General features: G+C 46.7%; 1 long non-coding RNA gene across 1 annotated transcript; it reads right to left on the reverse strand.

The window, feature by feature from the left end:
• Positions 1-453: 453 nt before the first annotated feature.
• Positions 454-10498, reverse strand: LOC112548185. The gene is made up of 3 exons (XR_003091990.1): positions 10435-10498; positions 7746-7841; positions 454-1320 (listed from the first exon to the last, which is right to left on the reverse strand). It is a non-coding gene; the product is annotated as an uncharacterized LOC112548185 (long non-coding RNA).
• Positions 10499-15342: the final 4844 nt, after the last annotated feature.

A 15342-nucleotide genomic window follows, 5' to 3' on the forward strand; every position in this document is an offset into this window, starting at 1 on the left:
TCTGGGTGAATAACACTTAAAGCAGATCCTAAGCAAAATAACGTTGTCTGGTGCTGATAGTTCTTAGGTCACTCCCTGGAAATTCAGGTTCTGGGCACTGGAGCAGCTTCCTAAAGCATATGCAGTCATATGCTGCACTGAAGTCTGTGCTGAAGATCTGCAGTTGTGGAATTCAAAGTCTGCTACTGATGCATTTGTAGATGATGGAGCCATGGTGTTTCAGAGTTCCAGGTTTTGTCGTGAATATATGTTTCTCTCTCCTGAGCCAACAAACTTGACGTCTGAGTGGTATGTGTCCCTGCTGTATCCAGATTGTGGCCCTGTGCACAACAGAGCAGGTGCTGAGCACCTGCACTTGGATATTACTCAGAAGAGGCAAGCCCTAGGACCATGACGCTCATAAGAAGTCTGTCACGCTCATCCAGATAATGCCACCTGTCATGTGTGTACAGAATGACTGTGCAGTCATGATAATGCTGAAGAAGGAAATGCTTGTCTACATGGGGAAATTGCACTCCTGTAATTATATTAGTATAGGTATATTAGGATAATTCCCTGTGTGGATGCTCTTATGCCAGTACGAGTGGCTTTTTGTCATGTAGCTTAGGTTACTTATATTAAAAGGTGATCTCATTTGTGAATAGGAACATCCACATAGGAAGTTACACTGATACAACTACAACCATTTAACTTGACTACTGTAATTCTGCTGATAGAATTCCCTCGGTAGACAAGTCCTGACTCTATCCATGGGTCAATCTCTTCAACAGCCACAATTACCATAAACCCATCATACGGATGCCCAAAGGCTGTACTCAGCAATAGTGCCTGCATCTAGGAGAGCTCTGGGGCTTTCTCCTGATTTTGTGGAATCTGTCAAATCGCAGTGATTCACCTACTAATACACAGAGCTTTTTGAAGCAATATTGCATGAAGCTGATGGAATTAATTGAAAGACTTGAAGCTCATCAAAGTTTTGGTTTAATTAGCTGCCTGAATTAGTTTGTGAAAGAGGGTTAAAATTAGCACTATGATTTTTATATCCCTTTCTCTCTATTTTTATACTGTATCTATCTCTTGGGTCATTTTAAACCAGCTGTTCCAAAGACTACAGGGCTGTGGAAGGTCCTGGGACTGGTGAAATTCAGCCATTAGTTTAATGGTCAGGTTCTCCATTTTGCTTGTGACCAGGGTAGGGATTTAAAATCACATTGTCCTTCCGGTATTTCACCCTGCCTGGTCTCACCCTGAGTTACAGCAGCTTTCCTTTCTGTTCCAGTATCCTTAGAGGCCTTTCTTCTCAGTTTTCTTTCTTTGGGCCTGCAAGGAACAGAAAAGCTATTAGGGACAAGAGCAGAGACCTGAACACAGGACCCCTCCCTTCTGCTGTTTGGTGTCGTCATTACTTTTGTTACGTAATAGATTGCTGGCATGGAAACCAGAATTCCATTGATCAGCAATGTGCTTGGGGATCTGGAAGATATCTGCTTCCTGGATACATTCATAAATACTAGCAAATAATGGCTGATACCCTAGAATTATTGACCAATTGCTGACCAATGTTATAATCAACATGTCAAAAATAAAGATTACAGAAGTTAACACAACTGCAGGTCATCCTAGAAAGACCAGTCTTGAGTACTACTAATGGCTTTACTTGCCTTGGCATTGCTTTCATGGATCTGATGACAATATAAGGACTCAAGCAGGGAACGCAAGTATTGCTTCTCAGCAGCTCAGCCCAATATGGGCATCTAAGAACGTCAGCAACACCCTTTAGCTATAAACCTTTAGTAGCAATGTAATAAATCTGGTCCTGTAAGGGCTGGCATGCCAGAGGAACACAACTATCCAAGGAAGTTAAATACCTTCCATGTGGCTGGATGGCTGCACTGAGCTCTAAGGGGAAGGCATGACTGCTTACAGTGGTCTAATGTAGACTTAGCCTGGCCATATTTTGAGAATGCCAGATAACAGTCTCTGCAAACAAGCCTTGTCTTGGTAACCCAAAGGCAAAAGAAAGAGAGCTCTACCTCAGAGGGGCTATAATGACAGAAGCAGCAACTTTACAGATCAACAACCTGGGTAGCTTAAAGGAATTGACAAAGACCAAGAGTGGTGGGCAAACATTGCCTTCCTGGGCCCAAAGCTTCATAGACCTGCTAGGGCAAGAAATGGATTTGATTTGATTGGGTGGCCACAAACTCCTGGAAGACCATTTCAGGCTCAACATTAGGAAACACTTCTTCACAGTCAGGGTGTCCAGACTGTGGAATAAGCTCCCTCCAGAGGTGGTGCAATCACCTACTCTGGAAATCTTCAAGAGGAGACTGGATGATCACCTTGCTGGGGTCACGTGACCCCAGTTGTCTTTCCTGCCTGGTGCAGGGGGCTGGACTTGATGATCTTCTGCGGTCCCTTCCGGCCCCTTACAATCTATGAATCTATGGACTGGAATGTGTTGGTCAGGAAAGAATGGTCCCGCCTATGTCTTTTGGAAAAGCGCTGTGTCCCTAAAGACTGGTGTGTCATACATCTTTTTCTAAGCAGCAGGTATTGATGGCAGTGAAATGTACCCAGAGATGCACAAGTGCTTTCAAGGAGCCATACCCCTTTTAAAGGCAAGGGGAGGGGAGAGGAGGGGAATAACTGGGATATGTGCCGCACCACAGAGAAGGAAGCTCATTGCTTCAAATCTTTTCATGTTTTGTGTACGTTGCCCAGAATCATAATCCTGCAGAGCAGACCATGTTTTCTGGCCTTGCACCCCTGCTGTGGATTCTCCAGCACCAAACTGATAGTAATCTGGAACTGCAGCTGTCCAGAACACAATCACATCTGCTCTTCCGCTATCAAAGCAGCTCACATTCTGGTCTCCCTGTGGAGGAGGCCTGGGGTGTACACAATTCCAAAAATGTGGCCTTCTGCATCCAAAAATGCAGCTGAAACAGCTGATCCTCCTAGATCTGTACTCCCAGCACACACTGCTCATTTTGGGGGGCCTCAAGTGCTAATTCATAAGAAAACACTGGTCAGTGAATGCCTAAAATAGCCCATGGTGTTTATGCATTGTGTGTATCATCCATCTGTCCTCCTCATTATGCCCTATGTCACCTTCATCACACTACTACCACTCACTGGGGTAGTAGTAGCCACTGAAGCTCTGCAGAGACAGAAACTAGTAGAAACTAGGTGAGTTATTCTGGGATTTGATCCATGCCCCAGAATCCTCAAGCATGGGAGACCAAGAGTTAAGATAAAATGCAGAATCATTTAAGCCAAGGAAACCTCTGAGATTCTATCAGGCATGCTCTTGTGCCAGGTGAAGGGACTTTTCCATCGAATGAAGCAAAAGACCCATGCAAATATTCTCTCTTTAACTGACTGCAGCTGTGGTTTTTCCATAATCCATTGTGTTGTGAACGTACAATGGGCCAAGTGCAAACACATCCAACACACATCTTCTTGCCCAGGAAGGCATCAGTCACCTTGTCAAATGGCCAGTGCAGTTAAACTTTCCAAAAGCAGTGCCAGCACTGCCAGAGGCTGTGGGGATGAAAGTAGCTTTCTTGCTTCCTCCTTCCGTCTTATAGTTTCTCCTGTCTTTTGAGATGGGAAAATGAATGAAGCACTTTAGCACCCTCCAAACTTTCCCGTGCCCCAAGACTGACCTAAAGGGTACTTTTAATTTAAAAATATTTAAGGTTCCAGTATTTCTGATAGAATTACGTTGTCTTTGAGGGCCAGCACTGGCTTGGGTAGCTGAATGGAAACAGACAGTTACTAATAGCAGGGTTGATTACTGATATCCAAACTCTGATCTAATTTCTCTGAGTATTAAACAAATGCAGCCAAGACAGTGGAGCTCAGAATCAGATCCAGCACAGCCCTGCTGATACTTGGCTTGCTTGGGTGGGAATGTGGTCACAGGCCTAGATTGGTAGTTAGGATCCTGGGCCCAAAGCATACTAAGGGCATCTGAAACCTAAGGAACAGCAGGTACCATCTGGATGGAGAAGCTGGCCTGTCATGGTGATGTCCCCCCTGCAGGCTTCAAACAAGGCCAAGATATACTTCCTTGCTGAGTGACTTAGAGCAGCTTGGGTACTGGCTCCATTAGCCATAGCTGTTTAACTTATGGGAGTGATATACATACATGGCAAGTATTTGGAGTGGCCTGTGAGACAAAACCATTACAGTGGAATCCTTCTGCCAGATGCTGTTTGGCAGTTAAAAGAGCTGGGCTTGTTTTATAGAGGTTACTATTACCAATTTTTCATGATACCAGCTCAAGCCCACCCAGAAACCTGTGAATCTAAATTGTACCAGCTGGGTGCTCATAATGAGCAAGACTTCTCCACTCACAAGCTAAGAGTCCCAAGCATTAACCAAACAGCACCTTATGAGAAGAAAGGGGAAAACATGGTTAACAGACATGAATTTGGGAAAACCTGGATGATAAGCCAAGGCAAAAGGGGTGGGGCAACTAATAGCCCTTGTTAATAGTGGTGACCCAGCCTTCCTCCTACAGCTCTGAGTGGCCTACGAAATGACTGTCGCTGTCTTCCTCTCTTCATTACGTCCTGCTCGTGTTCACTGTCCTAGCTCTGAGAAGTGCATAGTTCTTGCAGTTTGTGAGGTTTCTGTTTCTGTTCCCAGCAGAAGCAACTGCTGTTGGGCAGGAGAACACTTACCAGCCTTCCTTTCTTGACTGTAGGCTGATCACACTTAATGCTGCAGTCCAGTTGTCCCTAGCACTACTCTTTTATTGCTGCTTTAGCCACCACTGTTGTTAACATTGCTGCCCTGCCTCTGGTTGCTGTCTAAAAGCTTTTATAGAGAAAAATCAACCCCAAACTGAGCCCTTACCACTATGGGGAAACATTCTCAGAGAGATTCTTTTTCCATAAGACGATATCTGCTGCATGGAGGGCTCCAGCTAAATCTTTACCACAGTAAAGAAAATACTCCTAGACAGATTCTCCATTTCACCTGGCCCTGCCCCAAGCTTCTTCTCTCCAACCTTCTCTGAAGATTGCAGACTGCATGTGACCCCTACCTCCTGGCACAGTGAATATAATTTACTTCTCCACAAGCAAGAGAGAACTAAGCTAATTCCATGATTTTATAGTTCTGGACACCATGGAGGCCAGGGCTCTGAGAGCTCTTTAGGGCTATAGGTTGAAAATTCATCATTTAAAACCTGTTTACAATCTGTAGGGATAGAAGGCACAAGAGTCAAAGAGTTTAAAGCCAAAGGAGGACACTGCCTGCAGCAAGTGTTAGAGAAGGAGACTGCTTCCACACTTGTTGGCCTGGGCTAGTATTTTCCTGGACTCCCTTAGAGCTTTTTCTCTGCCCTATGCTGGCATGGAGTCATCACTTGGTGCTGGTAGCATCACCAGCTGCTGTCATGGAAATAAGTGTGATGTCAGGAAGTTACAATTGTGACTTAGATGCAAGGTTTAATGAAAGATGAAGCTGCGATACCGAGGCCCGAGTCTCTGGGTGTATACTCTCACTGTTGCTGCCTGGACAGGGGGTGTCCAGTGCATGGGGGTGTCACTTTGCAGAGTGGCCAGTGCCGTGCACAGAGGCAGGAGAAACAAAGGCTCATTCTTCTCCAAACAGCCATTAATCATGCTCCACTGAGAGCAGGGGTTGCCAGTGCCTCCTTGAAATGTTTGACTTTCTGCAGCAAACCACTGATCATCAGTGACTGCAGAAACAAACAAACTGGCTATTCCTAAAGTGCTTTAATTATGGGGAGTGTGCCAAAGCCTGGGAGCTGAATGCAGACCACATGGCTGATGTAATGGAGAAACACCAAGAGGAGACCTTCAGGGAGAGATAGCAGAGTGGGTAAATGTATCATAAGCTCTTCAGGGGGTCCCCGGAGCATATCTCCGTGATGCAGAGGCCAAAGGCAAGATTAAGTTTCTTCCCATTCAGGAGCTGAGTAAGCTGTCTCCATAGATATCCCAGTCAGTGCTCAGGCACAAAACAGCAGAACATAACCTGCCTGTCCCCTGGAAATCTCACAAGAGTCACGTAAATAAATGTTCCAGCAGCATTGCTACAAGGGCTTAGAGCTGCTGGAATCCTTAGCCAGAGCCTGTGTAAGAAGAGAGGCAGAAGGATGGGAAGTGCGTTATATATTATACAGCAATCCTTCCTAATGCCGGAAGATGCACCATCCTTTCACTCCGCCAGACCACAGTGGAAATGCTGATTCATTAAAGAAGTTTGCTCTCCAATGATGGCAGCAGTAGGCAAACCTCTGTTCCTGATCTGAATAACACCTCAACCAGACTCCACATACAATGCCATTGGACCGAGCAGACCCTGTCTCAGTCTTCCAGACCAAATTAGGCCAAGTAAATATAGCACAGTACTCTATTGTTTCAAATGCCATTGTGACTGCTGAAATACTGACATATGAAGCCTGTCTTGCCCAGTGTTCAGTGTTCACAAGGGGCAGTCTGCACGTAAGAAGATGCAGTGGCATCAAGTCAGTGCAGTAGAAGCCTGACTATTATTACTGACCTTTCGGTAGATTTCTTTAATTGGTCTTTCTGGTATAGTTTCACTGTTCTCCATTAACAGTGACCTGCAAAGGTATTTAAAAAGTGCAGTTATTTATTTTAATTATTATTTTGTTCTGCTCTGCAAGGAAATCCATGGAAGGGTATACTTTGGTATTTTTAAAGCTATTTTTCCTGGTTTTTTATCATCCAAAATTATGTCTCACCTCCCTTTGTTTATTGAAACGTGTGGTGACAACACAGATAGCATGGTTATGATGTCACAGAGGCCAGCCTTATAACTCAAGATGCGGGGCAGGAGGTTGGTTAGGATATTTAAACTTATGTAAGTGGAACACTTGTCACACTGGCAGAAGAAAAGCTCTTTTGTTGAAGACAGAAGACCTGTCAGTGAAAGGTATAAGGGGTGCCCAGTCTCACCTGGCCCTCCCACTGCAACCAGGGAAGACCTCCAGCAAAACAGGGAAGGCAAGACCTGACCTTTCTGAGGTAAGAGACACTGGTTTCCCCTCCCCAATATCCCTTCCCCCTGTTCTTAAGGCCCTCTGCAAAGGCCAGTGTCTACCAGGGCGCTTGGTTTTATCCACTTCCATGGAAAATTGCTGAACCCTTTGTGAACTATAGCCATGAATGCAATAAGGCATTTCCCACAGTGCCTCCCCAGTAGAGTCAGTCACCCCCCCCCCCGCTCCTTACAATAACCTTCCAGTTCCACCTGTATGTCCTTTATCTGCCTCTCCCCACTGGATCTCTCTGATCCTTTGTTCATCCCATGAACTGAGATTTTTTTTATCTCCAAGGTGCTGGGTACTTCTGCCCTGTACATCCATTGGGCCCATCAGGTGTCTACCAGGGTTGGTAGGATTCCCATTATAAATGAGCCAGAACAAGTGGAAGTAGTAAATTTTGCTCACCCAGGATTAGAGAGATAGATTTAGTCTGCAGGTGTGATTTCCCTGCTAGCAGTTCCCCTCTAGTCACAGCTTAGTGCAGTGTATCAAAGCCAAAGTGATCTGCATTCCCATAGGTTCCTAGAGATGATTGTATCACAACCTGTAGGTGCCTGTCATAAGTCACATGCATAGGGTTTTGTCTGGCAGGCAGGATGGGCAGGCACCAATGCAGAGCCAGGAGAGACAGGATAAAAGGCGCTGGAGTTTGGCAAGGGTGAAACATGGCTGTTGAGCGTGATTGCCTGACCTTTAAGGATGCCAGTTCTGCGCAGGGATGATTCACAGCTCTGGAGGGCTCTCAGGCAGGGCCCAGACAAGGATCACTGCTCTCCTTCCCAAGGGCCTGTGGGGAGAAAGCTCTTTATTGACCACTCAAAACAATGTGCTTCACATCATCCTTTGCTAATTAAGGGCACAGCCAAGGACCCTGGACCGGATTCCCCTGCTGCTTCTTGTTCAAAGTCACTGGTCCTCTAATGACTGGCTCTGAGCTTTGGTGGGACATACTCCTCTTCCCTCTGTTGCATGTGATTGTCAACAAGCCCTCACTCAGGCATTCATGGGTGAGTGAGGGCTCCCAAAGGGATGAGCATCAGCCCCACACAGCATCTGTGTGTGGCCCAGAGAAATGCCCTGTGCTGCAGCCACCGGTAAGAAGCCTGCTCAGTAGGCCTGTGCGAAGTGGCTAGTATTTACTTCGGATTCAGCCGATTCGGGGGACAGTGATTTAATTCGGTGATTCAAATCACTGTCCCGAATTGATTCATTCGAATCTGATTCGGAGGTTTGGCTGCTGCTGAATCAGCTGAATCTCCAAATCACACAGGTCCACCCCCCGCCCGCTCTCCCAGCCCGGCAATGGCTGCCCTGCCTGTCCCAGGTCCTGCCTCTTTGAAAAAAAAAGCCCCAACTCAGCAGGTGTGCCGCCCCCCACCCCGACAGCAGCCAGCACGTAAGGGCTTTTTTTTAAAGGGCCGAGAGCTGGGGCAGGCAGGGCGGCCATGGGGGTGGGGGTGGGCTGGGGGAGTGGGCAGGGGAGCCCACAGGGGATGGGGCCTGGCAGAGGTCCCCCCATAGTCCTCTCCCTGCTCCCCCAGCTGGTAGCCTGGTGACTAGAGGTGCAGTTGGCAGGATGCCCTGCTTCAGTGGAGGAACGAATCGAGGCAGGTCTCTGTGTAAGTACATACCAGGGTTCAGAGCTAGGATGTGGCCATGCTGGAAAGCAGGGAGAGCTCCTCCAGGAACTCAAGTCCATCATAAATCTCACCACCTCCCACTCACCGTGCTAGGCTCACTTCTCCAAGCAGTTTCATATAAATCTCGAGCAGGATGGAGGTAGAAAACTAAGTCCCAAGACTGTCCTTAACACACCTCTCCACTGCATTCACAAACTCCCCTCCCATGGGACACAAGATGTCAGAGTGACCAGGACGGTTCAAGTGCATTTATAGAACATACTAGGACAGGACAATGCCTGGAACTGCACTGCCTGCTGGAGCCTGCAGCTCCTGGAGGTGACACCTTCATACTATGGGCAGGGATGGCTATAAGCCCCTTTAGAAAAGGTGATAGGCAATACTGGCTTGTGTGATGGTGATACAGACTGTTCACACAGGGCTTCTCTCCTAGCACGCCATTGAGGCCCTATCCTCCCTGCTTTCCCAGTTGAAGTTGCACAGCTGGACACCCCAGCCACACGGGTCCTAGCAAGTGCTGGGGAGGAGGGGAAGAGTCCTGCATATCCTGGAGAGTTGCCTGTGATGACTTCAACCCAGGAGAGCAGTTGGCGGGGGGGAGCTGCATGGGAGCTGGCCTCTCCCACCAGGGCTAAAGGATCTAGAGCCACTGCTTCTCCGTGGACTATTTGTTTAAGCTATTTTACAGGCTTCTTTTCAGCAAAGCTAATGAGGAACTCCACTGAAGCAAGAACAAGAGGCAGCTGTAAAATCTTTATAATCTTCTCAGCAGAGAGAGGTGTCCAGGGGCTTGCACTCCCACTGGGCTTCCAAGGGAAAACATCAGGGAAAACTGGAGACTAACAGTAATTACTGGGGTGGGCCAGGCGCTCAATCAGGGGGACAGGTTGTAATCAAGGCACTAGGCTTTCTTTGGGGTTGCTGCTGTAGAGCGAGAAACAACACTGCACGAGAAGCTGATCAAAAATCTCCTCTTGCAGCCCTCCTCCCAGTTGGTATGAGCATTGCCAGGTTATTTTCCATCTATTTCCTTCCCTCCTCCCCCAGCCTGCAGGCTGGACTCGGCAGTAAGTCAAACGCTCTACCAGACCATTTATAGGCTTGGCTGCATTTTCCTTGGGGAGTTCCATTCTGTTTACTCCACATTTCCCTTAATTTTCAGTTGCATATGGTCTGGTCTCTTGGCTCCCCACCCCCCGTGTACTCATTATTCCAGAAGTGGGTGCATGTCAGTGCTGGGTCCTCACTTAGAGCTGTGTGGTGAACTGCTTCTATTATGCACTTGGACCATCTGAAATACACTTTTATTTGAAGTGTTATATCCAAGCAAGATATTATGATTGTTATGTATCAAGAGTCTGGGCCTGAAACAGAGAGGGTCCCTTCCTATTAGGAATCTGAAGCCTGCTCTTCATAGCTTGCACCCTGGTTTGAGGGGTGATTTTTCTAGTGACATTGTTAAAAATCAGGACCAGCCCTCATATTTGAACCCAGTGATAACAGCATAAAGTTACAAAAAGGGGTTTTCTCCTTCCTGTACTAGACTAGCTATTATGGTAATAGCACCCCTGCTCTGTCCATACTGAAGGGTTGTATTGCTTTAACTAGACTAGTGTAGTTAAGAGCTCCAAGTTTTGTATGTTGACCAAATGTGGAATAACATTTGGTGAGATCAAGAAGGAAAAGGAAGGAGAGAAAGGAAGTGAGGACAGGAGGACAGACATTAATGTACGTGCTTACTGATATTTGGGCTCATCTCTGTAGTGCATCACATCCATCTATAAAGTGGAAAGCTTGTCACTGCCACATCCCTACGTTAGACATAAATAATATTGAATCACCCAGGTCTCTCGGGAAAGAACAGTAATGATCAATACCCCACCCCAACAGCCACCAAGAAGGGTCCAGCTGCTACCTGTACAAGCTGAGAAGAAGACTCTAATCCTTAGGTTTCCTGTTACTGCTTTGTAAAAATTAGCCAAACAGTAGGATCTGTTGAATAATCTGAATCTTTCTTGCACTCTGACTTCATTCTGTATGATTAATTATTGATTTTTATTCCAGTTGTAATCTTGGTTTGCTGATGGCATTGTTCAGTTTATCAGCAGTTAAAAGCTATACCTTTAGTTCTGGCTAGAATGCTAATTTAAATTTAAATTTAAAGATTTAAATTTCCTTGTCTGTTAGTTTGAACAAAACCCACTAAAAAGTGCACAACTGCAATTCTGAACGAAAAACCAAGCATCACCTTAGCGGGAAGGTCAAAACTAACCAAATACGGTGCCTTGAGCCATCTAGCTTTGTCTATAAAGCAGCATCCATGTCCTGGACACGCTAAGCCCCCTGACATAAGGCTCAATTCAGTAATCTCCCTCTTACAAAACAGCAGGAAACTACAACCAGTGGATCTTGATTTACCAGTAGATCTTGGAGCCTCTTGGAGTCAATCTGGGTGGGGTCTGGGTACATGCATATGTGCCGCAGGTCAGTCCATGGGGGGAGGGGAGGGGCAGGTGCTAGTTCAAGGCCCCTGTGGTGAGGGAGGAAGTGGGGCTAGGGCTACAGACTCACTCTTCCCTTCCCGCACAGACTTATCTGCCAGGGAGGCATGTACCCAAATAATTTTTTCTTGATCTGCCCCCACCCCTTTCCCTTTCCACAGACTTACCTGCTGGGCAGGGAGGGGAAGGAGGAGGAGTGGTGCCACACAATACATATTGGGTTGCTTTTAAATGCCAACGGTGATCTCCTACTTAAAAAGGTTGGAGACCACTGACATAAAGGGTGCATCTACATGTGCTATTAGTGCAGTATAGGTTTTCTGTTCAATAAAATACTGTGCAGTAAGCCTTCCCAGGAGCATGTCTACACTTGCATCTGGTTGGAAGCAAATCGCTCAATGGGAGCAGCCCAGTACAGGGCTGCTTCTGCCCTCTTGCAGCAGCCAAGGGCTCCAGGCTCCCCCCAGGGTGCTAGCTTGGAGGTTGGCAGGGGGTATGGGGCCAGTCCCAATTCACACAGGGCAAGGAGAGCTCTGCCAGATGCAGCAGCAGCTGTCTCCTGGCCCTGTGCACATTGAGACACACAGCTGCCAGTGAGCCCCCAACTGCAGGCTCACTGGCAGCTGCCCCAGGAACAGGACAGGTCCTGGCCAGCCCCTGGCTGGGCAGGGAATCTCCACTGGACACAGGGCTCCCCTGCAGCTGCCCCAGGAGCAGCACAGTTTCCAGCCAGCCCCCTGCTGGGTGAGGAATCACTGCCCACCAGAAAGCTCACTAGCAGCTGCCCCACAAGTGCCTTCTGTACAGTAAAGTGTCTTACGTAGACACACCCAAATAGTACCAAGTAAACTAAATCATTCGGACTAAAGGACTTGAAACCATGTCCAGCTACATTTTGCCCAGTACAGCAGTTGTAGGCTGCCTTTATGCTTGCTTTGATCCTAAAGCAGCCAAAGACTGCTCTCAGTTCTGCTGGGATGAACCGCCACTAGGAAAGGTGGAAATAGCAGTGACTAGATGTCCCTGGAGTTGAGCAGGCCCTGGATACACCCCACCACCTTCAGCTATTCCAGGCAGGGAGCAAGAGGGCTGGAATGATGTAGCATAGAGCTAGATAGTCTGCTTTTATGACACCAGAGATTTTTCTATGTCACGTTAAACCCCACACTGCCACAGGATCACCTTTCTGCCTGACTTAGCTCTGAGCAACACAGCAGAGTTGGATTGTGTCAAGGATGTGATCCAAAGAAAATAATGTAAACCCAGAGTAACTCAGGAGGCTGTGACATGTCAGAGGAGCTGGTTAGAGTCAGGCCTAGTGCTTGCTAAAAGGTGGGACATTGCCTAATACGGTTTTAATCTGGTAGGTAGGCTGTTCATCAGAGGCATGCTCATATACACAGATGTAGTGAATGGCTTTCATCAGGAGGTGGCAGACTTGATAAAACAGTAGACTGGGCTGAAAATTGTGCACCAGTACAGTACATCCTATTTCTTCAAACTGCTTCCAAGTTGTATGGATTGCTCGGGTCTGGAAGCTTCATGAAGAATAACAAGCATCCGTTATCGCTTCAAATCAGGCTAATGGGAAGAACACAAATCAGCATGAGGCACTGATTGTAGCAATCTGTCTTGGGTACTTATTGGTTCCCATTACCTCTGTGGTCTCTGAGCATCTTGCAATCTTGGATTTATCCTCACGCAGGGAGGCAGTCTCTTGCTAGGGCTGCCGGAAAATTTTCCATCAAAACTTTCTTTTCTTTGGGAAATCTGCATTTCAGGCAAAACAAAAAACCTTCATTGAAAGCATCTCACTTTCCAGAAAATATCTCTGAGGGGTTTTTTTGTTTGTTTGTGGGTTTTTTTATTTTTTATCAGCAACCTATAACCTGGAAAAATATCCATTTTCAACAGAAAATGCTCAGAGGTTTGTTTTTCATGTGGTAGATGGAAAATTAAAAATTTCCATGGAACAGTCCAAAAACAAAGGGAAAAGAGCAGGTTTTCCTTAGGATTTTCTTAAAAAGTAACCTATGCCAATGTTAACTCCCAGTTTGTGCTGGTGAAAGCACCTGATACGTGATGGTGCAATGTGAAGCAGGACGTCTCTGCATCAGGGTAGCCCCTGAGCAGCGGTGGGCAGCCTATGGCCTCTCGGTCAGATAAGGCCTACAAAGAGCTTGGATCCAGCACATGAAGATCTAATTAGGTGAAGAGGTGAAGGGGACAATGGTTTAAAGGAGCTTCATTAAAGCAACAATTTAAAGGGACTTCATTAAAGCAGCAGCTTGAAGCCTCCTGCTCTGTGTCCTTGCTGCCAAATTTGCTGTTTCCTGTTGGATTTTGCCATGGTTTTTGGTGGCACCTGGTAAGCAGAGAGAGGCACAGAGCCAGCAAGGGATTGGCAGCCTGTGACAGCAGCCCACTGCTCTAAAAGGTTGCCAACCCCTGTTTTAGTGGATTAAAATCAACCCACTGAATTGTACGAGGAAGCCTGAGTGCACAGTGCAGATAGCAAGGGAAGCCTTGTGCTATGTAACATTTTGCTTTTGAGATGGCATCCAGGAACAGCCAAACCATGCAAGCCCCTCTTACTCACGGACAGGAGTCTGGGGGGGGGGGGGGGGGGGGGGGTAGTGTGCAGGGGGGGGGGGGGGGGGGGTGTTCTCCCTTGGCTTAGCCCTGCTCATATTTTAGAGTCAGACCCCACAGTAATGCACCAGGCAGGCTGCTCAGAAATACTACATAGCTCAATAAATAGCACTGCTGTTGGAGCTGCTGTACAGTTTTTGTTCCAGGAAGCTCACAAATCTCCCTGGTGGAGCACAGCACATTGTAGCTGACACATCAGGGTGAACAGCCCTGATATCATTTATGATACCTGACTATAAAAGGAGGAAGCATTTCATTTAGCCAAGGACTGTTGAACTGTTTGTATATGCCAAGTAAATCCCTTATTTATGGGGAGCAGCCCTCCAGGCAGGAACTGGCAAGGAGCTAAGAGCAGATGGTGAGAGACATGAGTGGTGAAACAACTGGAAGGGTCACCGCTACCATGCAGGGCATAAAAGATGACCCATCCACAGAAAGGAGCACCTGTCCTCCGGAGGCTGTGGGGAGGAGGCTGAATAAGAACAACATACTGGGGTCATCCTCATACAATCTGCTCCTTATCTTTCATCTCTCTCCTATGGTCTCTTTCTGGGAGGTCCAAGTTTAGCCCTTGCTGCACTATAGCAGCATTCTTTGTATTTTGGGTATGCAATCTCATGGGCAACTCATTGGCTTGTGCCAGTTAAGTGCAGCTCCGTTGCTTTCCAGTTTCTGGTTTCCCTGGAGCTAGATTTGTTGTTTTGCCCCAGCTCAGCAGATGGAAGTGGCTCTTCAGTTCCACTTTTCAGTGCTTCACTGCCTTTTTTCAATCGTCATGAAGACAATTTAAGCTTTAATGAGCAGGTGGAAAGAGAATGTAGCAAGATTGCAAACCTGTACCTTAAGTGCAGCTGAGTAATACAGAACCAGGGACTATGGAGCTGGAAGGTTACAGAAGGCAGTGTTGATTTATTCTCTGCTAGGGAGTTAGCTTTTGGTTGGACTGAAGCTAGGACATGAAAGAAATGCACATTACTCCAAAAAGGTCAAACAGAACTCAAGCTGCTTAGATGAAGGTCAATAGCTTTTGCACCTGGCCAAACCAATAAACATGTCCAAAATGCAGAAGCCGCCACTACTGCAGCAGCAGGATAGATCCAGTTGGGAGCTTGGACATCCTGTCTAAAGGAAACTCACCCAGAAACATTCAAGTCAGACTCTATTTATAAATTGATCCCATCCTGAGCCTCCCAGCAATGCAAACAGTCAAACATCCTCCTTAACTGAAGTGATATTTCCTATTAGCTGCAAGAGGAAAGAACGCTGTCTGGTTTAAAGTACCCTGTTTGCTGTATTAGGTTATAGATATCCCCACTCACTACATGATTTAAATTAAAAGCCTGTCTTTCCTGCTTGGTTTCAGGAAAGTAATTACCTCTCTGAGTGATGCATCAATTACTGACTTGACAATTACTTTTTTATGAAGCAGCAGTTTAAAAAAACAACAAAGGGATAAATCTTCAATGCGTACAGAGCATAGGAGCTCTAGTGACTT

This window comes from Alligator sinensis, unplaced genomic scaffold (genome assembly GCF_000455745.1).
Source record: "Alligator sinensis unplaced genomic scaffold, ASM45574v1 scaffold461_1, whole genome shotgun sequence".
In the NCBI taxonomy this organism is placed as follows: Eukaryota; Metazoa; Chordata; order Crocodylia; family Alligatoridae; genus Alligator; species Alligator sinensis.